The sequence below is a fragment of the Pelobates fuscus genome, chromosome 10 (genome assembly GCF_036172605.1).
Source record: "Pelobates fuscus isolate aPelFus1 chromosome 10, aPelFus1.pri, whole genome shotgun sequence".
Taxonomy (NCBI): Eukaryota; Metazoa; Chordata; class Amphibia; order Anura; family Pelobatidae; genus Pelobates; species Pelobates fuscus.
The window spans coordinates 41,638,142-41,656,192 of record NC_086326.1 but is presented as its reverse complement, the minus strand read 5'-3'; the positions used below and the strand labels follow the sequence as shown (position 1 = coordinate 41,656,192).

The 18,051-nt window shown below is 44.6% G+C and overlaps 1 protein-coding gene across 1 annotated transcript in view; it reads right to left on the bottom strand.

Annotated features, from left to right (window-relative positions):
* Nucleotides 1-2,622: 2,622 nt before the first annotated feature.
* LOC134575555 (tumor necrosis factor receptor superfamily member 1A-like) overlaps nucleotides 2,623-18,051 on the bottom strand; it is a 486,416-nt gene continuing 470,987 nt past the window's right edge. The window contains exon 12 of the transcript XR_010085691.1: nucleotides 2,623-2,637. The gene's annotated coding sequence lies outside the window, so the exon portion shown is untranslated. The remainder of the gene's footprint in view (nucleotides 2,638-18,051) is intronic.

Sequence of the window (18,051 nt, the reverse complement as noted above, 5' to 3'; positions counted from 1 at the left end):
TACAATAACACCTGGTGTGTGCTATGAACCCCATGATGACTTAAAGCTTAAACCCCATGAGGACTTAAAGATTTAGAGAGGTTTCAGTTTTGGTAGGATGGGTTAGAGTCGGGTTAAATTTAGTATTGGGTGCAGAGTGTGTTTTTTTTTTTTTAAATTCTTTATTTTTGTAGTGCAGATAAACACAGTATTTCAAACAAGCGCCACAACAGCGTAATTCAAGTTTCTTTCAAGGTAGATAGTGGCATGATAATTTGCACAAATTTTATATTAAACAGATTAACTAAACAGTTGATTCGTCCAAGTAAGATAAAATTAAGTAATGATGCTGGTCGCTCAGCTAGGTCGCCTATGCTACACGTACACCATGTTATGTTTTTACTACATATTAAGCATTTACATAGCAATAGTTAACAGCACGAGTTTTAGCAATATCAGAGTAGGTTCAATATAGTGAAACAATCTTTATAAGGGTGTTGGAAGTGTAAAAATCAGGAATATTTTCTAAAGAGCTTACATGGACTGAAAGTGGTATGGACAAGAGAGGTTAGCCTAGGTACAGCAGGAGTATAGGCAGGCTATGCATGTTACCCAGAACAATCTAGCCTGAGACCGGATATCTATAGGGGATCACATTCGGCTAAGTAAGGCATGCTTAATAAAATAGAAGAAAATAAAAGGAAAGCAAGTGCTTAAGAATTAATGTAAAACCTAAGTAAAGTCCCATGAGTAGGCAGGTGCGGTGCTCCTTGTTCAGTATGCAGTGGTAGGCATGTTAAGCTCGTTTCATCTGCTGGCCACCCGGTGTTAGGCAGTCCCCTTATCATGGTGTCTTCACCCAATGCCCTGGCTGGGCTCCGCTCGGTGATAGCCGCTTATTCTCACCATCTGGGCCGTGCTGATGTCTAGGGGGTTGCTTTCTGGGTTCCACTCAGGGCCTCCTCCATGTTGCAGCCTTTCTCCCCGTAGATGAGGGTCAGGGTGGTGTGTCATGTATATTTTCTTTCTGGGGCTTGACGTTGCCACCAAGGGACCCCTTCTGCTGTGCTTAGTTTGGATGGCTTGCCTGAAGCTTGCGTGTGAGTGACTCTGCTGCACGTGAGGCTTACTCGCCTTCCGTGGTGTTGCACGAGTGTCCTGGTGCAGGGCCACCGGCCACCTGTTCGGCTGCGGGTTCTGTGTGAACGGGTCAGTGCTGCGTGGCGGTGCAGGTTGGCGTAGCCTGCGCTCCAGCTGCTTCCAGAACCGTTCAAAGTGTCTGTTGATCCTTGCTAGGACGTCAGATACAGCGTCTGTGGGGCTCTCAGCGCCTGCAGTGTCCTCCATCTTGGGCAAAGCTCTGCACTCGCCTTTCGCTTGGGAGGTCTGGTTTGATTTGTCTCCGCTGGGTGGACCGGGATCTCCCCCGCCGGTCCAGAGGGGGGGGGTAACGGGGCTTGCTCATCCTGTCATCTGAGTGTTTCTGGGTCGGGAGAGCGGCCGTCTCTCCCGCCCGTTGTTTGCTAGGCCGCACTGTCAGTTGTCGTGTCGGCGGGTCTCGAGTGGGTCTCTCACCCTCACCCTGCATGCCCTCAGTTGCAGGGAGCATGTGGGTATATTTTGTCTTCGTTTTTGCCTTGAGACACTGCCTTAGGTCGCTTGTTAGGGTTTCGCTGAGCGGGAGCTCCTGAGAGACACGTCTTGCCGCCATGATGGTTAGGCCCCGCCCCCCGGTGCAGAGTGTGTTAAGGATTATTGAGTTTATTGTTAGAGCTGTGGCACATTTCGCAAACCTAACATTCAGGTATGTTTGATCAGGTTTAGACTTTAAATTTAGGACTAAAGGAAAGGAAAGGGTTTCTGTAGGTTTCGGAAGGTATTACATTCAGAGCTAGGTGAGAAGGGATGTTTAGGGTATAGGCTTCTAGAGTTTGAATGGTTATTTGAAAATTAATCACTCTCCAATGATTGATAGCAGTGCTGCAGGAAAACACATGGTTATTTACTACTGGTAGAATGGAGTGGGGTGGGTTGGGGGGGGCATCCTCTGCTCCTCTTGCAAGCATTTCCTGTGTGAGAGGCTGTAAGTGGGCAGATTGGAAATTATCCCATCCGCTTCCTGCCCAGCCTCACACACAAATGCTGGAGGAGCAAGGACACCAACAAGTTTTCAAACCCTCTGTAACTGTTACTGCAGCTCTGCTATTAAGTCTGACTGGACTAGAAATGACACTGGCCAGGGCTTTTGGTACTTATCTCTACCCACCAACCCACTTAAAGGGACACACCACTGCCCAGTGGTGGCGTTTCACTCAACTTGAGCTTCCTCAGTTGGCTGTGTGTGTTGCTCCAGAAGGTATCCATTTTAAATGCTGCTCTCAAACATGATGGTGTTGCAGCCAATCATCTTGTCGGCCGGCCCATTCCTGTGTTGTAGACATTTAGACTTGATTAGGGGTATCCACCACTTTCTTTCTCATACTATCCAATAGAGAACGTCCTTTTGGCGAGCCCACCAGTCCCTGTTAAGGCTCGTTCTGCGTCCAGCTCAAACACAGAATCAGCGTTGCGTCATTCACGACACGTCACTTCCGATTCGCAAGCAAGCCCACCTCATGCATAGTAACTATTTTTTTTTATCCTTTTCTCTATTGTGCCCTTCCTTGCCCACAAACAATATGGAGCCCGCTAGAAGCACACACACACCGCCCGAAGTCCGTTCATCAGCAGGGTTACATGAGACGATGTGGACCAGGCGGAAGTGTGCAAGAGATGGGCTTGCTTGCCAACCAGAAGTGAAGTGTCATGCAGAACGAGCCTTAACAGGGACTGGGGGGCTCGCCAAAATGACGTTCTCTGTTGGAAAGTATAAGAAAGAAAGGGGTGGATACTCCTAAACAAGCCTAAATGTCTACAACACATGAGTGTACCAGCCGGCAAGATGATTGGCTGCAACACCATCATGTGACCGGAGATTTCGTTTGAGAGCAGCATTTAAAAATGGATACCTTCTGGAGTAACACACACTCCACAGTTCTGGAGCAACACACACAGGAAGCTCAAGTCGAGTGAAATGCGAATTGGCATTGGAACATAAGCACTTAGTATTTTTATACTTGTTTTATTTATTTGTTTTACCAATATTTTGGCAATAAATTTGTATAATCAACTTCACACAGTTTCGGTCATATATGATTCCCAGCTTCAGAAGAGATCCATTTGAGGTTTTGACAACCCTGAATTAGAGTACAGGCATTCAATTCCAGAGCCAGGATTTATGGGCTCTGAATAAGGTGAGCTTAAGACATTTTTAAGCCAGGGTATATAAGAAGACACAATATACTGTAACATTGGAGTTTTCTCTTTCTTTTTTTGTTTCATATACCTTTAAACTGGAGATCCACTCGGTGGATGGCGGTATGCTACCCCAAAGGCATAAAGGCATTGATTTCAGAGCCAGTAACTACAGGCTCTGGTCCACGTGAGTGGATGTTAGCATTAATTATCTCCAATTCCATATATTTTACCATCTGCACTATATATGTTTGTTTTTGTCTCCTTCTTTTATATATTCGCTTCATACCCATGATATAACAATGTACTAAGGGTAAATATAAAAGCACTAGCACTTTTTAAGTGCTCCACTTTATCCCTTTTTGTCACATTTGTAACATTGTCTATTTGATTTATAAACACAGATATATTAGGACTGACCTTGAATCTGTTTGAATTTACTGACAGCGGTCTTTCTTTTGATATTCTTCAATCACCTTACCTTCTAGTCATCAACAAACCCATTCCATAATATACCCTTCCTCACCTTCCAGTCTTCTACACCCATCCCACCATAAATATTTATACATCTGGTCATGTAATTCCCAATAAGGTTGCATTAACACATTCAGTCACCAAATTCCCAAACTGTAATCTAATCACTTTCTCCAATACATTTGGATACTCCAACCCAGTAAATATAGCCATTTAGTCACTTACACATTGCATAGCACCACGTTTCACCTACTTCTAACCATTCCACCAACAATGCCCCCAGTCACATACAGATACATGCACACTCATACATATACATTTGCATGCAACAAGCACCATTAAATATGTCATAAATACCAAACAACTTTAGCTTAATGACAGAATTTTGGTGTATAGATTATACTCCTGTAGTCTAACTGGTCAGTTCTCTGCCATGTAGGAGTTAAATCACTTTATCTAGCCCTAGCCACACCTCCCCTGCATGTGACTTATACAGACCTCCTTAAAACTTCCTGTAAAGAGAGGTTTAATGTTTAAATTTGATTTATTGCATATTCTGTTCCATTTTGAATTTCTTATCTTCTGCTCTGTTAATACCATGCAAGAGCCTGCAGAAGCCTCCTGTGTGGGATTAAACTTCAATTAACATAGAAGGAGATAAACTCATGTAGGCTGTGTGTGTCACAGGCAGGGGAGATTTAGCTAGGGCTGCATAAACAGAAACAAAAGTTATTTAACTCCGGAATGTCAGAGAATTAAGCAGTGAGACTGCAGGGGCAAATACCAGATTATTTTTTTACATATGGCTACAAAACAGATTTTGTCAAATAGGCATAACATTCTCCCCATTTGTAATAAAAATATAATTCAATATATCACTTATATTCCTTACCAGTACCTTGAATTTTAAGCTTTGTTAAGAAACTTGTCTTTGAATTTCTGTACACATTTCATAGGGTCCTTCTCCAGGTACTTGATCATTGTATTCTTGTCAAATTTTCCATTATTTATTGAGTCCAGGACACCACTTAGGAACTTTGCGATTTCAGAACTAGCTTGTGCACTGATTTGATTGTTACGGATAACATCCTTCATGCTATCTTCAACTTTTTTAAGGATCTCTAGATGCTGTTTGCTGTCAAGTAATTGCCTAACAGCTGACGTCACCTTGTCCATCAGGGACAGGACTTCACGTTGATGCGATAAAAGACCTTTATTGTTACCATCATTTGAAGAGGAGCAGACTGTGAATGACATTACAAATGAAATATAATCATACAGTAGTTTAAGACATAACATGGAACGCTGGATGGAAATTATCTATAATGTCCCGATGCTTTAGCTGGTTAAATTGCATATACAACAAAAAGATGGTATGCCAAGGACTTCTTCTATCGCAGTTGACCGGATTAAATTCCATGGTTATGTGCGCCAGCCACAGGGGGGACATACATTCACATTCATAGACATGACCTGTTACTTTTTCAGCACACACAAATTACAGGAGACACTTACTATGTTCATTTAATCTTCATGTATCAGTAAGTGTGTTGCTCTCTTGTAATTTTATCTTGATTAAAGTATATTTCAAAACAAACTTTTCGCCTACTAAAAGTTAAGTAGGCTGCATGGAGTTTGGACTGTTCCTTTAAACGGTTACTACTGCCACCATGACCACTTTAGTTATTTGAACTGATCATGGTCCATGGAGTCTGTAAATGCAGCATTTCGCTATGAAATGCCTTCACCTATAGAGATTAATCCCTCTGCTTCTACAGTCCATCTAAAGATGAACTAGAGTGATCTGTCCAGACCCCAATTTTTAATGTAACACCTTCCCCCCCCCCCTCTCTCCCCAAAGTCCACTGATGTACCAGGCCCCTCTTGTATGTAACTAGTGATTGGCTAGTTTAATATGAAAACAAGAAGGTTGCAGTCACCTGAACATGCATATAGAGTTTAAGGGTGCTGTTGGGGTCAATTGATAAAGCAAACATTGTCCAGTGCACTCACTCATTCGCTAAACAGCAATTTCAAAGCTCACAGAGTTGTAATAGTTTATTTTCAAAGCTCACAGAATGAAATAGTTTTATGAAAACCCCTAGCCTAGACAAAAATAATGGGGGTTTAGTTACAATATATGTTCATACAATGCATAAGCCTGCCACAAGTGCTAATATGCTGGCCACATGGGGGAACTGAATGTTTGTTTGCTAACGTAGGAAATTTTAAGTAGCCGGGTAAAATTTGAAACAGGATTTTTGGGTGCGCGCTGTTCCTTAATCTATACTTTGTAAACATTTTAATATCTATGACCACACCACTGCTGAGAAATGCAAGTTGTGGGTGTGCCCATCCTCCCCCAATTTCCTCATTTGTCTATGTATGTTTGGCAGGGGCGGGCTGGGCCGGGGGGCAGGGAGGCAATTGCCCCCCAGGCCGCCCGAAATTCTTTTAGGACCGGCCGCGGCGGGCCGGCCCTTTAAATGCTGCAGCTGCCGAGCGCTCTGTAAAGAGCGCTCAGACGGCTGCAGCAGCTTCTCCCCTCCCTCCCCTCCCCTGTAGCGGGGCCGAGCCGGTCTCCGGTCCGCGGTCCCGGCCGGAGTGATGGGAAGGTGCACACTGAGTGTGCACTTCCTGTCAGTCCGGCCGGGTACAGGAAACAGAAACTCCTGTTCCGCGCGGAACAGGAGTTTCTGTTTCCTGTACCCGGCCGGACTGACAGGAAGGTGCACACTGAGCACCTTCCTATCACTCCGGCCGGGACCGCGGACAGGAGTGCAGCTCGGCCACCTACAGGGGAGGTGGTAAGAAGAAGGGGGGCGGAGGGGAGGAGAGTAAAAAGAGGGGAGGGGGGGAGAGTAAGAAAAGGGGAGGGGGGAGAGTAAAAAGAGGGGAGGGGGGAGAGTAAAAAGAGGGGAGGGGGGGAGAGTAAGAAGAGGGGAGGGGGGGAGAGTAAGAAGAGGGGAGGGGGGAGAGTAAAAAGAGGGGAGGGGGAGAGTAAAAAGAGGGGGGAGAGTAAGAAGAGGGGAGGGGGAGAGTAAGAAGAGGGGAAGGGGGAGAGTAAGAAGAGGGGAGGGGGAGAGTAAAAAGAGGGGAGGGGGGAGAGTAAAAAGAGGGGAGGGGGAGAGTAAAAAGAGGGGAGGGGGGAGAGTAAGAGAAGGGGGAAGTAAGAAGGAGGGGAGATAAGAAAAAGAGGGGGGTAAGAAGAAGAAGGGGGTAAGAAGAAGAGGGGGAGTAAGAAGAAGAAGGGGGTAAGAAGAAGAAGGGGGTAAGAAGAAGGAAGGGGTAAGAAGAAGAAGGAGGGGGTAAGAAGAAGTAGGAGGGTTAAGAAGAAGAAGGGGGGTAAGAAGAAGGGGGGAGTAATAAGAAGAACAAGGGGGGGAGTAAGAAGAACACAGGGAGGAGGGGGGGGTAAGAAGAACACAGGGGGGGTGAGAACACACAGAGGGAGGAGTGAGAAGAACACAGGGAGGGTGGAGGGGGGATGAGAAGAGCACAGGGAGGGTGGGTGAGTGTGAGAAGAGACCGCTAGGGGAGGTATGGGGGAGAGGAGAGACCACTAAGGGGCAGGGGAGAGCTCTAAGGGACAGAAGGGACAGCTCTATAGGACAGGGGGCAAGACAGGGAGCTCTTTAACACTACGCGCACACACACACACAATGCATCCCTATACATACACAGAAACACAATGCACCCCTATACATACACAGAAACACACAATGCATCCCTATACATACACAGAAACAGAACATGCTTCACTTACACACAGAGAAACACACAATGCATCCATTACACACACACACAATGCAACCCTTACACACAAAGACAATGCATCATTTGCACACATACACAGAAACATACAATGCAAACCCTTACACACACATGCAAACACACACACTGTTTTTCTTACATACACACAGAAACACAATGCATCTCTTACACTCAATGCACACACATACAGACACACACCTTGCATCCCTTATGCATACAAACACAGATTCACACAATGCATCCCTCACACACAACCAGAAACACATAATACATCCCTTATACACAAATACACACTGCTTCCACTACACACAAACACACTGCATCACCTGCACAAACTGGTATCCCTATACACTACATACCATAAGCACACATATGAGATCACATAACACATCCCCTACACACTCCACTCCCTGTGAGCGAGCTCATGGGTGGGTGGAACATATAAGTGGACTTATGAGTGGGCCTTATGGGCATACTCACCGTCAGGCACTGGGGCCCAGACCTTGAGCTGTGTAAGAGGCCCCCAAAAAATGGAGCTGCTTCCAATTCTCCCAGAACGTTGAATGTTGTGACCACAGTTGCAAACAGCCTCCAGAGGTCCTGTTCTACACCAGACCAGTGGAGCCAAACTGCAGCCCATCATCATCCTCATCTAATTGTAAGTAGGCAATCTAGTATATTATTAGTGACACTAATCTATAATTTACCTCACATTAAAGGGACACTATAGCTTAATGAAGTGGTTCTGGTGTCTATAGCTGGTCCCTGCAGGCTTTTTAATGTAAACACACACTGTGTGCAGCACTGGCGTTAGTTCATATGGCAGATCATATGGGTGGGGCATTGTGATGTCACATGGGGGGGCGGCAAATTTATATTTTGTCTAGGGCGGCAAAAATACTTGCACCGGCTCTGATCCTGGGCAGGTGCACCAGTCTACTGGTGACCCACAGGAGGGGAGTGCACTGATTGCACTGCACTCTCCTCCTGCCCAGACCCGTCTTGACCGCAGTGCAAGTGCCCTCTGCCCCTAATTTACAGTGGCTCACACTCACAACAAGCAGTGCCTAGAGCCCTTTGCAGAGACGGAAACAAAGAGGTTCTGCGGCAGCTGGCCGTCCTGCAAGCATTACATTAAACAGCTGTTCCCCATGCAGCCACAGGTGGCGTTGTGCTGGGAGACTGTGATTACTCTTCACTTCCTCCCAGCCTACAGAGAGGAGGAGGCATGATTTAATCTTGAATAAATCCTCTAAGCAAACCTTTATAAATTTGGGGGGATCAGCTCTGTTTCCACAGTTTATTGGTGCTTACTCTCATCTCTGTATTAATATTGAGGGATGTCTAAGTAGTAACATCACTGTGTGTCAGCAGGGCCAGCCGTTAGGGTGGGCAAGCTGTGCGGTCACGCAGGGTGCCATGACAACAGAGGCGCCCGGCGGCCAACACAGCTCACAAGTTGGGTACACCAGCATATTTAATTTAAACGATTCGCTGGTGGTCCACTGGTGCGCACCAGCAGTAGGTGCAGTCAGATCAAATCCTCTCCCTCGTGGTTCCGGCGCTCAGTTAGTGAGTCAGAGCACAGGCTCAGAGATTCTCAGCCTGTGCTCTGACAACATTGAAAGTCAGAGCCGTGAAGGAGCGGGTATGGCAAAGAGCTACTGATTAGCATAACATCAATAACATCCGTTATAAAACCAGAAAAAGGTGGGCATGGATGGTGAACTGATTTGGTGGCGCAATGGGCCACTTGACTGGTTTTGCCCCCCAGGCCTAAGGCTGCCAGCCCTCCCCTGATGTTTGGAGTCCAGACCAGATTCCTTTTGCATTGAGCATCCCCCAAATCTGCTTCAGATGCCCCTTTGCAGTGACCATAGGAAAGCATACGTTTGAAGAGGTTTTGTAAAGCAATGTCAATTTAATAATAATTTTTATGTAATATATGATTAGAACTGATACATGATATGCATTGCAAGTAAATACATATAAGCACTATCACTGTGATTATTTAGTTATGACACTATAGTTTATCGCATTATTTTCATGATATATATACACAATGCTCTTACAACAGATTAGTTTAATAAAAGTTAGTTTAGCACCAGCACTATTTCATTTGTCTCCCATGTTAAAATTAGTGTAAGGCCCACCTAAACTCTAAACCCAAACCTTCCTTTAAACCCCTAAATCTATGGCTAACTAACTAATAATACACTTATTTCTAACTAATCCTACTCCTTATGCCTAACTATACCCACTAGAAAGTTAATTCTAACAGAAAACTTTTTTTTCCATATTTGTATTTTTATACACTATAAGATGAGAAGTATGTCTGGGTGGCATCACATGAAAGCCCAATATGTCTCCTAAAAACAATCTATCTATCTTTCTTTCTCAATGTGAACTGTACACAGTTTTTAAGTATGTACCTTAATATAAGAGGTAGCCAAATGTGCGAAATTGGGTGAGCTTCAGTACACATGATTAAAAATTGCTCTGGCACTCAAACAGTTAAGAGTGATTTACATCAGCACCATTTAGCACAGTGATGGTTGTGGCAAAGGATATGTGGGTTGGGAGTTATTAGAGCTTAGTGTTATAAGTATTTACAGTCAAGGATAGTCAGGTTTAGAGTTGGGAGCTCAAAGGGTACCTTTCATAAAAAATACAAACTAATCCTAAATGATAAAGAATCAAATTGAATCTAGCAGAATTGCTAGCAAATGCCTAGATTTCTCTAATCAACAATTTCCCCCTATTTTAAGTCAGTTCAGTTTGTGCCAATTGGCACAGATACAAGAAAGCTGGGCTCTGCATGTCTGCTAGCAGATAAACCCTTCTCTGGATATCTCTCCAGTTTGAATTTAACCTAAGAGAAAGCAATGCCTGCAAGGGTAAGTAGGTAGGAGGGTCCAGGCTCTGTGTGAGAACAGCAGCAGCATAGAGAAGGGAGAGAAAAAGCTGGAATGCTTTATTACATCAGTTTTGGACAGGCAATCTGAGAATCGTGAGAGGACATTTATTTACAAAAAAACAACATAAAGTGTTGGGAACATTTAACTTGTTGTAATAAAACAGGTCTACGCTTCCCAAACAGCAGTATGCAGGTGAAGTGTATCTTACAGCAAGTTTAACACCCACTGAAAACAATAATTTATGCTCTTAGCAAAAGACAGGAGTAATGTAAAAACAAAAATCAAAACATGAGTTTTTAAGTGTTCAAAACATGAGTTTTTAATAGTGTTAAGGGAAAAAACACTTAATTTCCTAACATGAGTTAAGCCAGATGGTTAGAAAACTTCAAATTATATCTGTCATGACAGGTTCACTTTAAGGTTAGTTGTTAGGTGACTGTTTATGGTTGGGTGGCTGTGATTTAAGGGGATTTGGAGTTATCAGGAACCTTTCCCTGTATGTAAATAACAGGAGTTACAATCCAAAGAATGTTCAAGGTCTAGCCTTTTCAAAGTATTGACATTATAATATAATATTACAGTATAATATTATAGAATACATGAAGAACTCTAAAGTTAATATTTTTATCCCAACATTTTTAAAACAAATCAACATATTTCATCTACTTTGCAAAAAAAAAAGACAAACCTTGCTGCATCCCAGTCAGGACTAGAACCGTGAAGAAAGTAGCAATTTGTAGGATGGCCATCGTGCTTTAGCAGTAGAGACAACGTTTGGAAACCAGATTAGTTAGCTCGACTATATATTGCTTTTCCATACAAAGCAACAGGATAGGATATAGAACAAATCCCCTAGCTTTATTATAAGTATAAACTGCCCAAGTTTTGTTCCAAAGGTCACCATTCAGAGTTTAATCGTATTAATCAATGAATTTAATAGACATTCTACCTTTTTTTCCAAAGGTTAGGCGACGACATAATTGTTATACTTTGTATTTAGATTTCACTCTTTTATTCGATGACCTTTAAGGTCTTAGGGTAAAGTTTAGTTAATGATGTGTAATCACTCAGTATCAGATAGCATAGATGTCAACTTTTGTAATGGCGAAAGACTCATATTTCATCTACCGTTAGATATAATTTTATTTCAAAGAGGTTATTGTTCTTTTTTTTTTTGACAATCATTATTTTGACTTTTGCAGTGAATACATAAAAGGAGAAGACAGGTTATTCACATGACAGAGAAGCTTGTGTTAAAACTATTTGTGCAGTTTAGAGTTTGAAACATAGGACACGTAGTGGGTATGCTCAATATTGTGCCTATCGCAGTCAGTTTGGGTTAAACAACATGGTCGATATTTGTCCACCTCTTGAGTGGCGCTACCACAATAAGTCTTACAGGTTAAACCCTTCAAAATTATGCTACAGCCTGTTTAAGCATACTATTGTTAATATTACTGTCTAAAAGGTTGAGATCCTGACATTCCGTGATTATATAGTGGTTGAATAGTTATTAATATGTCCTTGTCAGGGTTTGTCATTCTATATGTAAGCATAGTAAACTGTTTCCCATGTCCTGGTAACGTAGTCATGGATGTCCACCGTTCCTGTGAGTCGTGCATTGATTGTTGACATATTTTATCTGCTGTCGGAGCATTAGTCCCAACCCATAGCTTCCTTGGAGACTTTGTTGTATTGTCCCAAGTAGGCAGCAGACCCTATGTGGGTTGAGTTGGTCGTGTCAGTCAGCTATGCGGTGGCCGGTTGGACATTAGGACCAGTTATGCCTCTTGTTCTCCTCTAGTGAACCCGAGTTGATTGACAGGTTGGTCCGGGAGGCTACTTTGGGTTCAGTAGGGTTCAGAGGCCCGAGGAGTCCGGTTTGAAACATGGGTATACAGATTGTATGCTGGAATGTATGTAGAACAGGGAATGGTTAAAGTGGGGGAGAGAGAGATTAAGAAGAAGAGAAAAAAAAGGCAGGGGAAGAGTGGGAGTGGTGGGGGGATGGTATCGGCCATCTTGATGTCCCTCCCACGGGCGGAAGCTGCGTCCCCCACACCTCCCCAGGTCGTTGAGACGTGAGAACATTCGACCATGATTCTTGTCCATAGGGCCTGGAGGTGATATCCTCCCGTCCTGTCCATCTCTCTTCCATTCCCATGGTGAAGGCATGGGTTTGTATTTCTAGATCGGCCGTACGGATATGAAGTCAATCCTTGGGGTCCACCATTGCAAGCAGCGTTCCGTGGTTCCTTTCAGGGAGGCTGTGAGCATGTCCATACCATGAATCTTTTCAACCTTGCCCATCTGTTGTTGGAGGGTGGGCACCTGTGTGGAACATCATCTAGCTGGGGGTTAGCAGTTTGGCTGCATTTAAAAGGTGTTTGGTAAGCGATTTCTTGTACCTCAAGAGAGGCACGGCGGTGCGATGAAGGAGCATCTGGAGTGGTTGAAACGGGAGATCTGTATCCAGTATGTCTTTGATCTTTGTGTGGACGTCAGTCCAGTATGGGGGTTATTTTTCTGCAGGACCACCAAATGTGGAGATCTGTGCCCACATCATCTTTGCATCTCCAGCAGGTCTCAGGGGCCTCAGGAAGCATCCTATGTATCCTCTCTGGCGTTCTGTACCATCCGGTCAATAATTTGTAATTGAGTTCCTGTTGTTTGGAGCACATAGAGCTCTGGTGGGTCAAAATGTGTATTTTCATCCACTGAGTATCTGAGAGCGTGACACCGGTGGCCCTTTCCCAGTGCACTATATGTTTCGCAGGCTCAGGTCGGGTCGAAGACTGGAGCAGTGTGTAAAGAACTGAAAAGCCCTTGTATAGGTGCACTCGTGCCCTGCACAGAGTCCTGTGGAAAGGTGTCGTCCAAACTGGGACGTGTAGTATGTCTTAACTTGGAACTAGCGAAATCTGTCCAGGCCTGTCGGAAGTCCTGTTTGGCATTAGGTCCAGTAGCTGCTTTAGTGCGTCCAATGTGCACCACTGGCACATGTATGTCCAGTCCGATTCACTAAATGCTCTGATGTCCTTAGGTGTAAGGCCAGAAGCGTAACTAGAAACCACGGGGCCCTGGTGAGAAGGTTTCCCTTTTACATTTACTCCTACCCCACAAGTCCCCGCCCCCACACATGCAGACAAACAAATACAGATGCAGACACATACATACAGACAGACACACACACACATACTCACAGAGACCCATACATACAGACATACATACAGACACATGAAGAGACACACACACATACACACATACAATTACAGACACATACACACACACAAATTATTAATATTAAATGTCCACCCAACCTCCCTACCTGGAGAGCTGGTGTGGATCTGTCCCTGAGGTCCAGTGGGGCTTCAGTGCGGCGGGCGGCAGAGTTCCTATTAGACGCAGCAAGGGAGCTGTGATCTCTCTGCTCTGCTCCCTCGCGGGCTGTCTACTGATGCCGGGTATTCCGACTCCCGGCATCAGCAAACCGTGCGCAAGGGAGCAGAGCATAGAGAACACAGCTCCCTCACCGCATCTGACAGGAACTCTGCCGTCCACGGGGGGGTCAATTAGGTGGCCAACGGGCCACCTCTTGGGCCCCTCTATGACAGGGGGAACACGGAGGGGGCTGCATCTAGGCGGCCCATGTTCACAGGGGTCGTGGCTGCGGCCAGCCCGCCTGCAGTGAGGGATCCGGTCACAGCTGCGACCCCTGCGACTGTGGTAGGTACGCCACTGTGTATGGCCCCCCGCCACCTCAGGGTTATATATAACCGGGGTCAGCAGTCCCGGGGTTGTGGATAACATAAGTCTGGTCCTAATCGAGCACCATACCCTCAAGGTTGTCTGCAAGTTCCTCAGGGGGCCATGCAGCCACACTGCAGCCAGAAGCATCCCTTCCATCTGAGTCCTTTCCATGTGTATCCATATCTTGGTAGTCTTAGGTACATGCCATTCCACCACACAGAGTAGGTGTGTTGCTCTATGGTACTTTTGTATGAAGGGAAGTCCCACTCCCCCCGTGCCTTCGATAGGTGCAGTTGAGCTCTCCTCAGCTTGGGTGCCGTGGATTGCCAAATAAACCGAAAGATGGCTGTATCCATGGATTGGAAAAAGGTCGTAGGTAAGCATATCGAGGTGGTTTGGAAAAGGAATAGAAGGCGAAGGAGGAGGTTCATCTTGATGGCATTCATTCTACTGAACCACAAGACTGGACGAGCGAGCCATGTCAGTCTTCAGTGTGTGAAATAGTGGTGTGAAGTTGTGGGCGTATAGCTGGGACAGGTCTGCGTTGAGCCAACTACCGAGATATTTAAGTTTGGCATGGCACCAAGTGAACGCAAACTGAGTTTGTAGGTAGGTGGCAGTTACTTCCTCATTTAAAATGAGCAAGGCTTCCAATTTGTCCGTGTTCAGCTTCATGTTTGAGATCTGGCCGTATTCTGTAAAAGCCATCAGCAGATGCGGGAGGGAGATCAACCTTATGTGTCGATCCTTTCAAGGTAAATCTCTCTATTCACCCTTCCCGTTTGACCGCCCCAAGGAATGGTTCCAAGGAAAGGGTAAACAGGAGGGGGAAGAGCGGGCATCCCTGTTGTGTCCCGTTGCTTATTGGAACAGGTGCTGGGAGAGCCCCATTTATTTGTAACCTAGCACTCGAAATTGTATACAACAAGGGTATCCAAGTCATCAGGTGTGGTCCACCAGCGTCGCTTTCATATATTGCCAATCCACACGGTCAAAAGCTTTCTCCACGTCAGTGGAGAGAAGGAATATCTTCTGTGTCGAGTGTCTGGCTGCATGGATGACGTTTAGTGCACGGATGGTGTTATCTCTCACTTCTCTTCCGGGTATAAATCCAACCTGGTCAGGATCCACCAGTTCTGGGAGGACTCCACTGACGCGCATTGCTATTATCTTCATAAAGAGCTTCAGGTCCGCATTCAGGAGTGATATTGGCCTATAGCTTGCATAGCTGGACGGGTCCTTTCCTTCTTTAGGGATGACGGCAATTGTCACTGATAGAGAATCTCGAGAGAGAGAGCTCCTCCCTCCAGTAAGGAGTTAATACCGTTTAGGAGTCATGGTAGAAGCACGTCTCTGAACTCTTTGAGGTATCTCACCTGCAGACCATCCGGTCCTGGCGCTTTGTTACGTTTGGAGTCATTCCATGCTGCTTGGAGTTCCTACAGCGTAATGGGGACCTCCAATTCTTCAGCTGCTTCCCGTCTCAAAGCTTTGGTGACACGCTGTTTCAAATATTCGATGATGTCCCTGCGCTGAGCCGTGTCTTGTATAGGTCATTGTAATAACCTTGAAAAGCTTTGATAATCTTGTCCGGTAATTGTGTTATCGTCTGGTCCTTAGTTTTAATTTTGGTGATAGGGCACATGCATTGCCTCTTTTGGAGTGTCTTAGCTAAGAGGCGGCCACACTTGCCAGAGTACTTATAAAAAAAGCGACGGGATAGTGTGTTGCAGTTTCTGGGGACAAAATATCTCTCAGAGTCCTTTGAGTGTTCAGAAGTGCTTTGTAGGAGTCAGACTGTGTGGAGTTATGCGCTCCTTCTAGTTACGAGATCCGTAGGGTCAGTTCAGCCATACGTCTACACTGTTCCTTCTTCCTTTGTGTACAGAGCTTAATAAGCTGTCCCCAAATAACGCATTTATGCGCTTCCCAGACAGTTAAGGACGGCATGTCTGGAGATTAAGCACTTAATTAAGTGCTTAAGGCCGAGCGGAGTTCAGTCACAATGGGTGTGTCATTAAGGACCGATTCATTCATCCTCCTTTGGTGATCTCTGGGTTTGAATATAGGGGATTTGATGCGTGTCGATATGGGGGAGTGGACGGACAAGCCCACCGGCTGGATCTCAGACGAGACATATTGTTCTTTTTTTATGATGATTATTATTATTAAGCCCATAGCCAATGGCACAGCATATGTAATTCAGTCAAAACTATTGGAAGAAAAAAAAGCCCAACCAGTGCAAACTTAAGTTTAAAAAATAAAAGTACCTTTATGGCTTCATAGTTAAAATCGTGCCTGGGGCCAGCAGTAGAGGGAAAGACACCATCACAATAATGCTAATGCATTTTTTTGCCTCATGAGCACTTCATAACACCCTGCACTGTGCTATCGTGCTGCAGAGGTGCATGAAGATGGGAACAGTTAATGTATTTTTATGTGATTAAAGGGGGGATGTTTGGCAGTGCTGAATCCCGTGCATGACCTAACTAATCATAAAGTGTGAAGCCACTAAATTTAAACTCAGCTAGCAGAGGAGAGGAAAAATGTAAAAAAAATAAAAAATTAGAGGAGAAATTTGTAAAGAAAATATATCCTAAAGAGCTAAGGCGAAGAACGAGGTCTCAGAAATAGAAGGAAAAGATTTAGTGGTGCCAAAATAAAAAATAAAAGGCAGCTTAGGAGAATTTTAATTCTCCCTAATCACTTAAGATTGAAACCAAGCCTCAAAGATTAAGAAAATAATGAATAAACACTGGCCCATTTTGCTGTGAGACCAGATTTTAGGCAAAATTCTCCCCGAAAAACCTGTTACTATTTTTAAACGAGCCAATATTTTACTTAACCAACTGGCCCCCAGCGCTTTACTCAGAGTCTCCAAAACAAATCATTCAGAAAACTCTATAAATGAAATATTTGAAAAACCCAAAGGATGTTTTAGTTGCGGTAATTGTTCGACCTGTAAGCATCAAAATAGAAAAACAGAAAAATTCAAACGTTTTACAAGAGAGGAAATTTTCCCCATTAAACATTTTATAAACTGCAAAACTAAAAACTTAATTTATTTAAGTGTGGGATACAGTATGTTGGCAAAACAGAGAGAACATTACATGAAAGACTTTTAGAACATTTTTAAAACATTAGAATAAATAATCTTATACACAGCGTACCCAGACACTGCTAAAAAACGGTAAAGATTTTAACTTTCAAACTTTTACCTGTATAGGCATAAATGTTATAGAACCACATTGGAGAGGGGGAGATTAGAGATGTCGCAAACATAAAATGTTCCGTTCGCGAACGGCGAACGCGAATTTCCGCAAATGTTCGCGAACGGGCGAACCGGGCGAACCGCCATAGACTTCAATAGGCAGGCGAATTTTAAAACCCACAGGGGCTCTTTCTGGCCACAATAGTGATGGAAAAGTTGTTTCAAGGGGACTAACACCTGGACTGTGGCATGCCGGAGGGGGATCCATGGCAAAACTCCCATGGAAAATTACATAGTTGATGCAGAGTCTGGTTTTAATCCATAAAGGGCATAAATCACTTAACATTCCTAAATTGTTTGGAATAACGTGCTTTAAAACATCAGGTATGATGTTGTATCGATCAGGTAGTGTAAGGGTTACGCCCGCTTCATGGTGACAGACCAAACTCCCCGTTTAACGCACCGCAAACAACCGCAAACAGTCCATTTGCACAAGGTTGGATACCAAGCTAGCCATGTCCTGTTCCTTGTCCTCACTGATGTCATTGAAGGTCTCTTCCTCCACCCAGTCAAGTACAACACCAAGGGTCCCCGAAAGGTGACAACAAGCCCCCTGGGACGCCTGCTGTGTTTGGTCTTCCACCTGCTCAA